Here is a 13,422-nt window from a genome sequence, read left to right on the forward strand (position 1 = left end):
TAGTGTTATCATTTCTGTTGGTGGTATATTATGCCTCCCAAGTTCAACATTCAGAAACAAGTACACAGTTTGCAACTAATTAAAATGCACATTCACTTTTTGTTGTTTCGTATTATTTGGTTAGTTTCTTAACAACTTCATAGTCACAGCTATTACTCAATATTTTTTTTATCCTTTATATCATCTGTCATTATGTTATTTGATAGTTTGGCATCAGGCCATAGTCAACAAACTTTCAGAGTATGTTTTTTCGTTTTTTGTTTTTTTCTATCAATGTTAATCTCTGTTGCTATTGGGGTCCAACAATGGCAGATTTCCTGGTTGTCATTTTGAACAGCTAACAATGCTGCAGATGTTATTAGCTGTGCAAAATGTCCTTATGACAGACTCTGCTATGCATACAGTAGTTTCTCTTGGAGGCCAACAATGTCAAATCTTGTTGCATTGTGATCTGTGAGGACTTTGTATGCGGGGATAAATTCTTACTGGTTTGTATGGTATAAAGCACCATGTGATAGAGTACATGTACGTTGGAACTTTATTCAGTTTACTTGTGCAATTATTGTTTTGTAAATTGACATTGTATCCCTATAATCTGATGATATGTTGGTAACATTGTACCGCACCATAATATAAATAATTTAAATTTGTTTATCCGAAATATAAGTATGTTTATGCTTCCATTTATCGAGTCACTTTATATAATGGAGGTGAAATTCTTTGCAACTGTTTATAGTGAAATATGACCATATGCCATGCCATTTCTTTCTTAATTATTAAACAGAAAATTCTATTATAGTTAACCTTCACATTAACTTTAGTCGTCAAGAATCTGTTGTCCTATTGTACCTATCTTTATCAAGTTACGGGGTCTTTATCATGTTACAGATTAATGCAACCATTTTAGTGTTGGATGTCAGGGTTTTGTTTTTATTCTTCCAGAAAAATCTTTATAACCTTTGAGATAAAGAATATACATGGGCCTGTCCAAACATGGACTAGCAGGATCTCCCAAACATGGACTACCAGGAACTCCAAAAAACAAAAATATTTACCACCTCTGCCATTCCTTAGACTAATAACAAAAAAAACCTTTTCTTAAAACTGGTGATCTGAAAATGATAGATCGTCCTCTGACTCTTTGCAAGCTTTTAAAATTATGTCTTTAGTTCATAACTTATTCAAATATGAATAATCGAATTTGAAAAATATTCAAAGCATAAAAATGACATAATGCATGAGACACAACTAGTTGATGACAGAGTTCACCCCTCCTGGGCTACGTCTCCGGGCCCTGCCCAAAGGCTAGGCCACTTATTGATCTTGCATGTAAAGTGAGTACGTTAATATTCTTTGTCTTTTAGAGTCAAGTTGATGATGGAGTGACAATGCGTCCCTTCAAGAAATGTCCTCCTACAGAGAACTCTCACCCTTGAACTGACTTAATTTTTCAAAGGGGTGATTGCGCCAATACAAGGAGGACTAAGTAGTAACAGTCCTCATACTCAACTCGAGATCAAAAAGCAATATGACGGCTTCAAAAAGTCTCTTTATATCAACTTCACCATTCTGGACTGTGCTCTCAGGCATCAATTGCCACTGTCAGAAGATAGACCTCGATCATGGCTTCCCAATGCAGCTTACAGATCTCAAAAAGGCCCAATAATGGCCAAGTTATACCTCAAAAGGCATACTATAGGCACCAATAACACAAATTCGCGCTGCTTTCCTCACAACTCCTTCTCCTCTGGTGTAATGGTAAATTCTTTTTATAACCCACGGGTAGGTCTCGGGGTTAAACCCACGGACCTCCCGGGATTGGGTTTGGCAATATTTAGAATTGTGTTACAACAAATGTACTAAACATAACAATTCGTTATAATATGATGCAACCATATACCACATATGGTATAACATAATAAAAGCGCGCACCATATATCAAATATTGTTTTTAACAAATGTTAAATGGTTGAAAACCATTGGACTGACGGTGAACGACCCGACCATCGATCAACAAGTGGCATTATAGTTACAACCCCCGCATCATATATTAAACATATATGTTATAACAATGCTGACGTATCTATTCCGTGGCAGACATGTAACATTACTCCAACGGTTATGTAACTCTCCAGGTGGCATATATTGTTAACTACCAATGTTTAAACATGTCACAAATATTAACCTCTATGCGAACCGTGACCTATGTTGGCATATGGTTATAACCATGTCCGACGGTGGTGAAATATGTAGCGTTGACACCTGTGCGCCGAGTTGGAGACTCCGCCATGTTTAGAACGCCGATAACCATAACCTTTGGGTTTGGCACGACCGCCAGATATGGTGGGCTCCACCAACCCTTCCCCCATATTCAATACAACCAAACCATAAATATAATTCTCTGCCTTTGTTTAATAAAACACTGCTGTGGGCTAATGGTAAGGTCTTGGATTGTTGTGTCGGAGGTTGCGGGTTCAACCCCCGACCTTGTAGTTTGACTGCTTTTGCTGAGTTTGACTTTGTCTGCTAGGTTTGACTGCCATGTGTCCTGTTGAGAGACTGCCACTTGGCCTGCTAGGCCCTTTTTTTTGCTTGTTGGAGAAAAACTTCAGAACGCATTTTCTCCCTCATACGGAGGCCATTTTGCAAACTGAATATACCACTGGAATCAGTGCGACGAACTCTTCAACTTGGTGCTGTTTTCATGAGCATATGAAACTGTAAAATTTGGAGCATTTTGAGGATCCTCTTGGATCATTCCTCTCCATTGGAAGCTTGACCACAAAACCCTGAAGCGAAACCTTGTTTGCTGGAACCATGAGTGTTGACTATTGACTTTGACTTTTTGCCCAGCTTGAACCTGAACTTTGACTTTGCATATCTTCTTCATACAAAGTTGGTTGGATTCATAACAATGAAATCTACGCAATGAGCCTGGGTTCAACTGCATCTAAGAACTTCGATTTTTAAGCATGTTGGGATTTGCCACTATCCATGACCATTCTCGTCTCAAAACATTACATAGCCAATATGACTTGACTCAATCAAGATCCATTTGGATCATACCTCCCAACTAAAAGACTTTTGGTCTGCCAAAAGTTTATTACAATAAGGAATTTATACATCAATCATAAATATAATTCTCCGCCTTTGTTTAATAAAACACTGCCGTGGGCTAATGGTAAGGTTTTGGATTGTTTTGTCGGAGGTTGTGGGTTCAACCCCCAACCTTGTAGTTTCACTGCTTTTGCTGAGTTTGACTAATTTTGCTGAGTTTGACTTTGCCTGCTAGGTTTGACTGCCACGTGTCCTGTTGAGAGACTGCCACTTGGCCTGCTAGGCCCTTTTTTTGCTTGTTGGAGAAAAACTTCAGAACGCATTTTCTCCCTCATACAGAGGCCATTTTGCAAACCGAATATACCACTGGAATCAGCGCGACGAACTCTTCGACTTGGTGCTGTTTTCATGAGCATATGAAATTGTAAAATTTGGAGCATTTTGAGGATTCTCCTAGATCATTCCTCTCCACTGGAAGCTTGACCACAAAACCCTGAAGCGAAACCTTGCTTGCTGGAACCATGAGTGTTGACTGTTGACTTTGACTTTTTGCCCAGCTTGGTCCTGAACTTTGACTTTGCCTATCTTCTTCATACAAAGTCGGTTTTTGCCTGTTCAAGTTGGTTGGATTCATAACGATGAAATCTATGCAATGAGCCTGGGTTCAACTGCATCTAAGAACTTTGATTTTTAAGCATGTTGGGATTTGCTACTATCCATGACCATCCTGGTCTCAAAACATTACATAGCCAATATGACTAGACTCAATCAAGATCCATTTGGATCATACCTCCCAACTAAAAGACTTTTGGTCCACCAAAAGTTTATTACAATAGGAATTTATTACATCAATCATCAGTACATAAACAATCTTGACACTATTTACAGACTCAACTAGACTTTCTGATGTGATGACCAATCACAGACACATAATTAAACTATAAACATAAGGCATGAAATATGCCCAGTTCCAAGTAAGCGACTTTTCTGGAGACTTACATTCTTCCTTGCCAGTTCTCGTTGCTTCCCCTTGTCTTGATTGTGCTGCTGTCGATTCATGTGGTAGCATTGGACATGTGATCTTTGAATGTCCTTTCAGCTTACACTGTGAACAAACTCTCTCTCTTGAGTCTGTATCGGTCGTCTTCTTGCTTGATCTCTTCGAGCTCTATTTTGACTGTGTCGAGTCTTTGCCTGATTGTACCAAAGTCTTTCCCTGACTTTTCTTTACTTGTAGTGTTGCGTCATCCTTCTGCGGACTACTCCTTGCAACATGTACCTTCTTACTGTAAACTTTATGCTTCCAACATTCAGCTACACAATGGTTGTTACTTCCATAGAAAGTACATGGATAAGTCTTTTTAACAATCTTCATAATAAAATTTTGATTAAAAGACTCACCTTCCGAATCACTGCTAGAATGACTCGTCTGCTTACCTTTACGATCCTGTATCTTTTTCGGCATTTGCTCAGGATGTAATGACCAACATCGATCTGCTATGTGACCTTTCTTCCCACAATAGTCACATGTTGATTGGTCAAATCCCAATCCTTCGTATTGGGGTCTTTCTTGAACTGATATTGGCTGGAGCCTGCCTTGGCCATGCTTGCCGAGGCAGACTATATATCCCATTCTATTCATCACCTTCATACCAATTCCTTTGGTATGTTTCTTGAAAGCTCCAATCTCAGGATCACTTGAAACCTCTTCCTTCTCGGTGTTTGAATCAATTTCCTGAGATGCTGGTACATAAGGAAGTTCCTCAGAAGGTGAGGAAAGAGTACCAATCGCTTCTTCCACTGACTGTGCTTTTGGAGTAGCAGATGGATATGAACTTTCTTCAAGTGGATATACTTATTGTCTCCAATAATGGATGCACTTCGATCTGAGAGACTTCCCCTCTTTCGCTTTCCCTGCATGGCTTCGATTCTTGCTTGCTGTCTTTGTTTTTTTTCTTGCAATGCTTGCACCATGCGTCGCAATGCAATGTTCTCCTACCGATATTGCTGATTGGATTCTTCCAATTCTTGCAACCGACTTTGCTTCATGCTTCTACCCATCCTTGCAATATGGTCAAAACCTGCTCTGATACCAAAAATGATCTGAAAATGATAGATTGTACTCTGACACTTTGCAAGATTTTAGAATTGTCTTTAGTTCATAACTTATTCACATATGAATAATCGAATTTGAAGAACATTCAAAGCATAAAAATGACATAAAGCATGAGACACAACTAGTTGATGACGAAGTTCACCCCTCCTGGGCTACGTCTCCGAGCCCTGCTCAAAGGCTAGACCGCTTTATTGATCTCGCATGTAAAGTGAGTACATCAATATTCTTCGTCTTTTAGAGTCAAGTTGATGATGGAGTGGCAATGTTTCCCTTCAAGAAACATCCTCCTATAGAGAACTCTCACCCTTGAACTAACTCAATTTTACAAAGCAACGATTGCGCCAATACAAGGAGGACTAAGTAGCAATGGTCCTCGTACTCAACTCGAGATCAAAAAGCAATATGTTGGCTTCAAAAAGTCTTTCTACATCAAATTCACCATTCTGGATTGTGCACTCAGGCATCAATGGCTGTTGTTAGAAGATAGTCCTCGATCTCAGCTTCCCAATATAACTTATAGATCTCAAAAAGGCCCAATAATGGCCACGTTATGCCTCAAAAGGCATACTACAGGCACCAATAACACAAATTCGAGCTGCTTTCCTCACAATTCCTTCTCCTCTGGTGTAATGGTAAATTCTTTTTATAACCCATGGGCAAGTCTCAGGGTCAAACCCGCGGACCTCCTGGGATAAGGTTTGGCAATCTTTAGAATTACGTTACAACAAATATATTAAACATAGCAATTCATTACAATATGGTGCAACCATATACCACTTATTGTATAACATAATAAATTCCTGCACCATATATCAAATATTGTTTTTAACAAATGTTAAATGGTTGAAAACCATTGGATCGGCGGTGAACGACCCGACCATCGATCAACTCGTGGCATTATAGCTACAACCCCCACATCATATATTAAACATATTTGTTATAATGGTGCTGATGTATTGATCCCGTGGCAGACATGTAACATTACTCCGACGGTTATGTAACTCTCCCTGTGGCATATATTGTTAACAACCAATGTTTAAACATATCACAAATATTAACATCTACGCTAACTGTGACCTATGTTGGCATATGGTTATAACCATGTCCGATGGTGGTGATATATGTAGCGTTGACACCTGTGCGCCGAGTTGGAGAATCCGCCGTGTTTAGAACACCGATAACCATAACCTTTGGGCTTGGCCCAACCGTCGGATATGGCGGGTTCCGCCAACCCTTCCCCCATATTCAATACAACCAAACCATAAATATAATTCTCCGCCTTTGTTTAATAAAACATTGATGTGGGCTAACGGTAAGGTTTTGGATTGTTGTGTCAAAGGTCATGGGTTCGACCCCCGACCTTGCAGTATGACTGCTTCTACTGAGTTTGATTTTGACTACTAGGTTTGACTGCCACGTGTCCTATTAAGAGACTGCCACTTGGCTTGCTAGGCCCCTTTTTTTGCCTGTTGGAGAAAAACTTCAGAACACATTTTCTCCCTCATACGGAGGCCATTTTGCAAACCGAATATACCACCGGAATCAACGTGACGAACTCTTCGACTTGGCGCTGTTTTCACGAGCATATGAAACTGTAAAATTTGGAGCATTTTGAGGATTCTCCTGGATCATTCCTCTCCACTGGAAGCTTGACCATGGAACCCTGAAGTGGAACCTTGCTTGCTGAAACCGTGAGCGTTGATGTTGACTTTGACTTTTGCCCAGCTTGTACTTGAACTTTGACTTTGAATATCTTCTTCATACGAAGTCGGTTTTTGTCTGTTCAAGTTGCATTGGATTAAGAACGACGAAATCTACGTAATGAGCCTGGGTTAAACTACATCTAAGAACTTTGATTTTTAAGCATGTCGGGATCTGCTACTATCCATGACCATCCTGGTCTCAAAACATTACATAGCCAATATGAATAGACTCAGTCAAGATCCATCTGGATCAACTGGCTGTACAGACACAACAATACTAACTAGCCTCTATCACAGTACTCAAGATCATATAATTTAAGTTTTTTATCCAAAATATAAGTATGTTTATGCTTCCATTTATTTAGTCACTTTTATAATGGAGGTGAAATGCTTTGCAAATGTTTATAGGAAAATATGACCACATGTCATGGCATCACTTTCTATAATTAAACAGTAAATTCTAGTATACTTAACCTTCACATTAATTTATATGGTCAAGAATCTGTTGTCCTATTGTATATCTTGATCTTTATCAAGTTACTGGTTCCTTATCATGTTATGGATACATGTCACCATCTGTTAAGGTGGTTTTTTTAATTAAAGATTATACATGGTGCTGTCCAAACATGGAGTAGCAGGATCTTTAAAAAATAGAGTCCAAAAAGCAAAACTATCCACCAACTCTGTGATTCCTTAGACTAACAGCAAAAAATGCCTTTTATTAAAACTGCCTTCACAGACAAAAGAATGCTAACTAGCATCTATCACAGTCCTCCAGATCATTCTCCTTTAACTGAATAAAAAGCATAAGAGAAGAGAAAACAGAACATAAAAAAATTAGAGGTGAAACTCCATAGCTTCCGCCTCCTGGCCATCCATGAACTTGTAAACTTCGAAAGCCCCAGCTGGCAGAAGGAGCATTTCTTTTGACAACTTATCTGCTTTCTGATTGCATTCCCTGAGAATATGAGAAGAGAGCCACTGAAAGATTGAAACAGAGATTGAATGTCTTGCAATAATCCTCTCAATCCAACATTTCCCACCACTGCTTTATTGTGAGCCCAGTCGATAACTAACTTAGAGTCACCCATAATCTAAAGTTTTAATATGCCGATCGTCTTTCTAAAGTGCAGCATTGCTTATACAGCTTAAATTTTGGCTTTTGAGTTCGATCCCTTTTCAAGAGAGTATTTGATATGAAAGCTCTTGCTATGATTAAGAAAAGAACCACCTTGACTCCGACAAATTGTTGGGTCTCCGTGGCTGGCTCTGTCAAAAAATCCCCATGGGATTTCATAATCGATATCAGGCATGATTGGCACCCTTTACTTAGGAACCTTGGGCTCCACATATCAAACCCACAGTAATCTCAATCGGGATATCTTTATCCTGAAAATTGCTCACGTTATGAGCCCACCAAACGATATTAATCATGATCCCTGGGAAAGAGCCAAACTCTTTTACAGATCTATCCTGCATCTAGCCCTGATCACATTCCTCTAAGCTGGGCTTGTTTCACATCATCTTTGGAGTGAAAACTGTGACCACCCCAGATGAAAGCTGAACTGCATAAGAACAGTGGATAAAAAGACGAGATATCAATTCAGCCTCAGATTTACATAGAGGACAATGGCCAGGATCACACCAACCCCATTTGCAACCATTATCCCAGGTAAGAATTTTATTCATTAGAGTCTGCCACAAAGAGATTTTACATTTTTTTGGACCATGGACCTTCCAAATCTTGTCTCACCACTAACACACCTCTTCTCCATTTTGAGACTCTAACTGAGCTGAAAAACCCAGCTTTGCTGTGTTCTCCCTGGTCTTCATATTTTTGGACCAACACAGCAAGTCCACATCGTCCTCTCTTAATTGAACAAACCCTGAACAAAGAAAACTAATGTAATTATGCCACTATAGTGCTGAGGGTTTTGGTTTTAATGAAACCCATGTTTTTGATTTTATGCCTATTTTCAAAGTTTGACAGTGACACGGTAAAACACCCTAATTCTCTAGGACTTTCAATGTGGTGTGAGATTTCATATCCCATTTGGCACGTGAGATTTAAAGGATTTTTACTATGAAATTTTCATCTCTACTCTGGTAAGGGTGTTAAAACATGTTTTTGGAGGAGTAATGGTGGTTATGTGGTTTTATATCAAGTTTTTAACACTTGCGGGGGGGAATTTGTTTTCGAGAGACTTCTGTGTACCCTAAGGGATTGAATTGTTATGCGAACAAACTGGTATGCTTAAGCTGCATTGCATGCTTTATGTTATGGTTGTTCTGGTAAGTCTATGAGCTTCTATTCTAGTGTTTCAAAGTTGGGATTAGATCTAGCCTTTATTCCTAGTGATTACAAGCCACATTCTCTTGTCCCTTATGGCTTGGTGCTTGTAACGGCTAGAGAAAATTATATTGACTTTTCCCAAACTCATCGTAGTAAGATATCCTTGAGGATATCACCATATAACTAAGTTGCCTAGATTCGTGGGTGTAGGTGTGGGTGCAGGCACGCCATTTTTGAAATCTAGATTCATCAAGCTGTGGGCTTGGTGAATGTGTATATGTGTGTGCATGTGTGTGAATTTACAAGGCCCTAAGAGATGGAGCGAAAGGGAAAAGGAGAGATGTCTGCCACCCTCTAACCCTAACGACGTCTGCCTCAAACTCTGGGTGGGTTTCTCCCACATGTGGAAGATGGCATGCTAGTTGCTAGGTAAGACCAGGTAGCTGCAATTGGGTTGACCCTGGAACATAGGCACCATTGGCACATAGTGCGAAGTTCTATTCCTTTATGGCCGCATTTTTTCCATTAGGGTTTTCTTGTTTGTAGCTGAATATTTAGTATTGCACTGGTGAAATTTCCCATTAAGTGAGAAATTGAAGTGTGTCTTTGGTTCCCTTTGCTAATTAAGTAGGTGAGTGGTGAAGTGGCATGAGGATTGTGAGGCTTGCTTTCATAGTTTGTTTCCCTGGTCTATCTTACAAGTGATTGTATCTAGATGGAAGAGAGTGGATATAAATATCTAAATATATTTTTTAAATAAAACCTCGGTTCCTACTGTCACTGGTTACGCAGACATAGAACTTGAGATTTTTCAAGTTTCAAGTTTTATTTCTTTCCAAAGCCATTGTTATGAGTGTTTAATAAGATTATGTGTTTCTACATCATTGAATTGTCAAATGGGATGGGTTTATATAGAGATAGTGATAGAGATACAGACATAAACAGTGCTTTCAGAAATATTACTTGATGCACTATTAATGATGATGTGTGGACAAAACATTCTTTGGAGATTTGAAAAGAAACCTAGGCATTGAGAAAGGATTTTGTGACGAGGCTTGTTTGTGTTTAAAGTGTTGAAAATGCAACAAGAAAATCCTAATCTAATTTTGTTGTTGAATTAAATTGGGAATAAAATTGTAATTCCACATCTCATGACAATTTGTATTAGTTAACTAAGTTAGTTTGACTTAGTTGGCTCAGTTAATTCAAGTTGAGGGTCTAACCTGAGTCATGTAGAGTGTCTCCCACATTATAGGATCCCTGGTTAAGTTTATTTTGAGTTGTAATTAATTAATTCAATTTAACTAAGTTAAAGTTAGTTAAACTAGTTCCAACTGTTGGAGGAACTAGTGGGAGGTCAAGTAGTGTGGTGCTGCCTGCAGTGATGAGCTAGTAAAGTGATGATTCACTCATAAATAACTCATGCATGTCAGATCTGAGAGTTATCCAGTTGAGATTGGAATTCTGGGACAATGTATTATTAGTTGTATAATCATCCGAATTGTACAAGTGGTGCATGCAGTCAGAGGAAGACCTATGAGGATTGCGCAATTCCAATTGAGGAATTTCCCTAATTAATAGGGGGCTAATGCCCAAGGAAACATCGCAAGGAAATAGGGACTTGAGCAAGTAGAAAATTGGTTAAGTATTGGCCAAGGCTTGTCTAGGAAGCTGTGAGACAGATAGAGATAGTGCAGAGGTTCCTTGGGCTTGAGCAACGCATTGTAATCTTCTCATATTTTCTGACTAATGCAATATACAGATAACAAGGTTTTTTCGCTGTGGCTTTCCTGAGGAAATCATTATGTAATGTGTTGATTGAATTCTTTCTCTTGTATGCTTCGTGATTTCATGATCATTTAATTGTTTCCGCTGATGAGTAGAATAGATTCAAGTCTATTGTTTGAGTAAATTACAATTAACAGTTTGAATCTACAAGGAATTTCTACATAAAGAAGATATTCCTGCAAATCCCTGGAGTAAGATGAAAGCTTAACCGAAGCAATTCAGTCCTTAAAAATAGAGTGGTGAAAGAAAATGCGAAGCCTCATGGGCCATTTTGTGTACTAACTAGAAATCTGAAACTGTTTAGAGGCTTTAAAAAACTTGTACTAGGAACCTGTCTTTGGAAATCCTGAAATCTCAAAATATCTTCTCTCAATATTATAGGACCTCTCGAAATTGGAGCATGTTTGTGCTATTAAGGCTTGGTGGTTGCTAAAACAATAGATCACCCTTAAAACTAAGTAATGAACTTTTCCTTTCTGCAGTTTAGAGGAATGGTTACGTTTATATCAATGTATGAGTTCAGATATTCGTAGAATAGTTGAGTCATTCCTTGTTCACTGAAGGCTAGGTTTGATCTGAAAGGTCTATCCTTTTTTTAGGGGTTTGCAAATAGAGGAATAACATCCTTCATCAAAAACATATATTACAATGACGATCCTTACTCTTCTTCCAGTTTACTCCATTCAAGCTTGAAAATATGAATAAGAAAGGTCAAAGTCCAGACATTTTTTTAGAGGATACTCCATGGAAAGCATGTAGAATAGTCTTTGTGAGGTCATCCTTTGTTAAAGGGTGGCCAAAGTTAAAGGTTATCGTCAAGTTAAAAAATGGGTAGGATATGTTTTTCATTTTCTGCTAGTAATTTTACTATTGTCGAATTTTTATTTGCTGCATTGCTGGATCCTGAAATGATGATCTTCAAATCTTTTTAGTTGTTCTGCATGTGACAATTTATACTGCAATAATTTAATTGAAAAAATATGGCCACATTTTGAAAAATGCAGTGGCAATTCCTATACTTTAGTCTTGGAAAACTCCGGTCTTTGGAATGAATTTTTAATAGTTGCACTTAAGGCATTTTTGACTAGTAGTTGTACAATTGAAGTTATATTTATTGGATCTTTGACAGAAGTGTCTTCGGCCCGGGCCACTGTCAAGTCCTGCCAATGTAGTCGAATGAATAACTTCTACTTGAGACGATGAATCTTCAAATCCTTTTACTTCTTCTGCACATGACAATTTATGCTGCAATAATTTAGTCCCAAAAAATGGTGTTGAAAAAAGATTGCAACATTGTAGAAAATTCAATGCAAGGTCCTCCACTTTAGTCTTGGAACACTCGGCCTTTTGTATTGATTTTTTAACAGTCTGGTACTTTAAATGATTTTCAAGTAGTTTATATTTCCAAATTTCTATTTAATGTAAAACTTTATGGCTCTTTATGAAATATGGAGAATCAGAATTGTTTCTTGCTTACCAATTATGCTTGACCATTCAGTCAAGTGAGTATATGGTAACAACACCACTCAGATAATGTGTTTGTCTGCTACTTTTGGACTTTTCAGTATTACATCATAGATTTTTTAAAATTTAATTGTGCTAGCTGTACCCTATTCTCTAACTTATTGGTGACTTCATTTGGAGAGTTTTGTTTTTGATTCTCATAATTAATAACTATGTATTTATGTAGTAAATTTTGAGTTTTTTTTGGGTGAGAAGTGCATCATATACGTACACACTTATGTAATAAATTTTGAGTTTTTTTAAGTGAGGTTTGCACATAAATTTGAAGTCGATAGAAACAAAATTATCAATAGTTTGAGGCATGACAATCAAAATAATAGAAATGGGCCTTTTATTTGGCTTGAGGAAATTTCATTAAATATTTGTGAAGATTCAAGAAGCTCAAATGTTATAAAGTTTAATTGTTTTATGCCATATGGAGGTACAGCTTTTACTAATCTTTGCTTACAAGAGAATAATAAAATGGTTACCTATGATGCCATTTGCTAAATGGTTTACTATCTTGCAAGAGGATGAGAAAAAGGTAATTGAAATTTCGAAAGGAATAGAATAGTGAATAGTAGAGAGGATTTTTGAGCAATTGTAAAAGCAAAGAAAATAGTGAGCTAAGTGTAAATAAAATTTTTATCTCAAAATTTAATGAAGATGAGACCAAGATGGATTGAAGATATTGATGCACAAGCTCACTTGCTCTTTTCAGGAATGCATACTATAGAGATTCCCTTGGGATAAAATACATTTTTTACGATGTTTTATTGGGTTATTAGTTGTCTTAAGTCATGGAGGGTGATTGAAATAGTATATCATGCTTTATTGAGGAATTTTGTGTATAATCTGAATTCTCTTGATTCCACATTCATTTTTTTGTTTGTTTTGTTTATTATTATTATCATTATGTAACTTCGATGTTTTGATTATTTGAATTTGTTTTAATATCATTT

General features: G+C 37.7%; 1 protein-coding gene across 1 annotated transcript in view; it reads left to right on the forward strand.

Moving 5' to 3' along the window:
• The window catches only part of LOC149153723 (fatty-acid-binding protein 1-like), a 126,663-nt gene extending 114,171 nt beyond the window's left edge, over nucleotides 1-12,492 (forward strand). The window contains exon 5 of the mRNA XM_089440003.1: nucleotides 12,087-12,492. The gene's annotated coding sequence lies outside the window, so the exon portion shown is untranslated. The remainder of the gene's footprint in view (nucleotides 1-12,086) is intronic.
• The last annotated feature ends 930 nt before the right edge of the window (nucleotides 12,493-13,422 follow it).

Source organism: Pinus tabuliformis, chromosome 9 (assembly GCF_031772625.1).
Source record: "Pinus tabuliformis cultivar Carrire ecotype Pingquan chromosome 9, CPIR1, whole genome shotgun sequence".
NCBI classification, from domain to species: Eukaryota; Viridiplantae; Streptophyta; class Pinopsida; order Pinales; family Pinaceae; genus Pinus; species Pinus tabuliformis.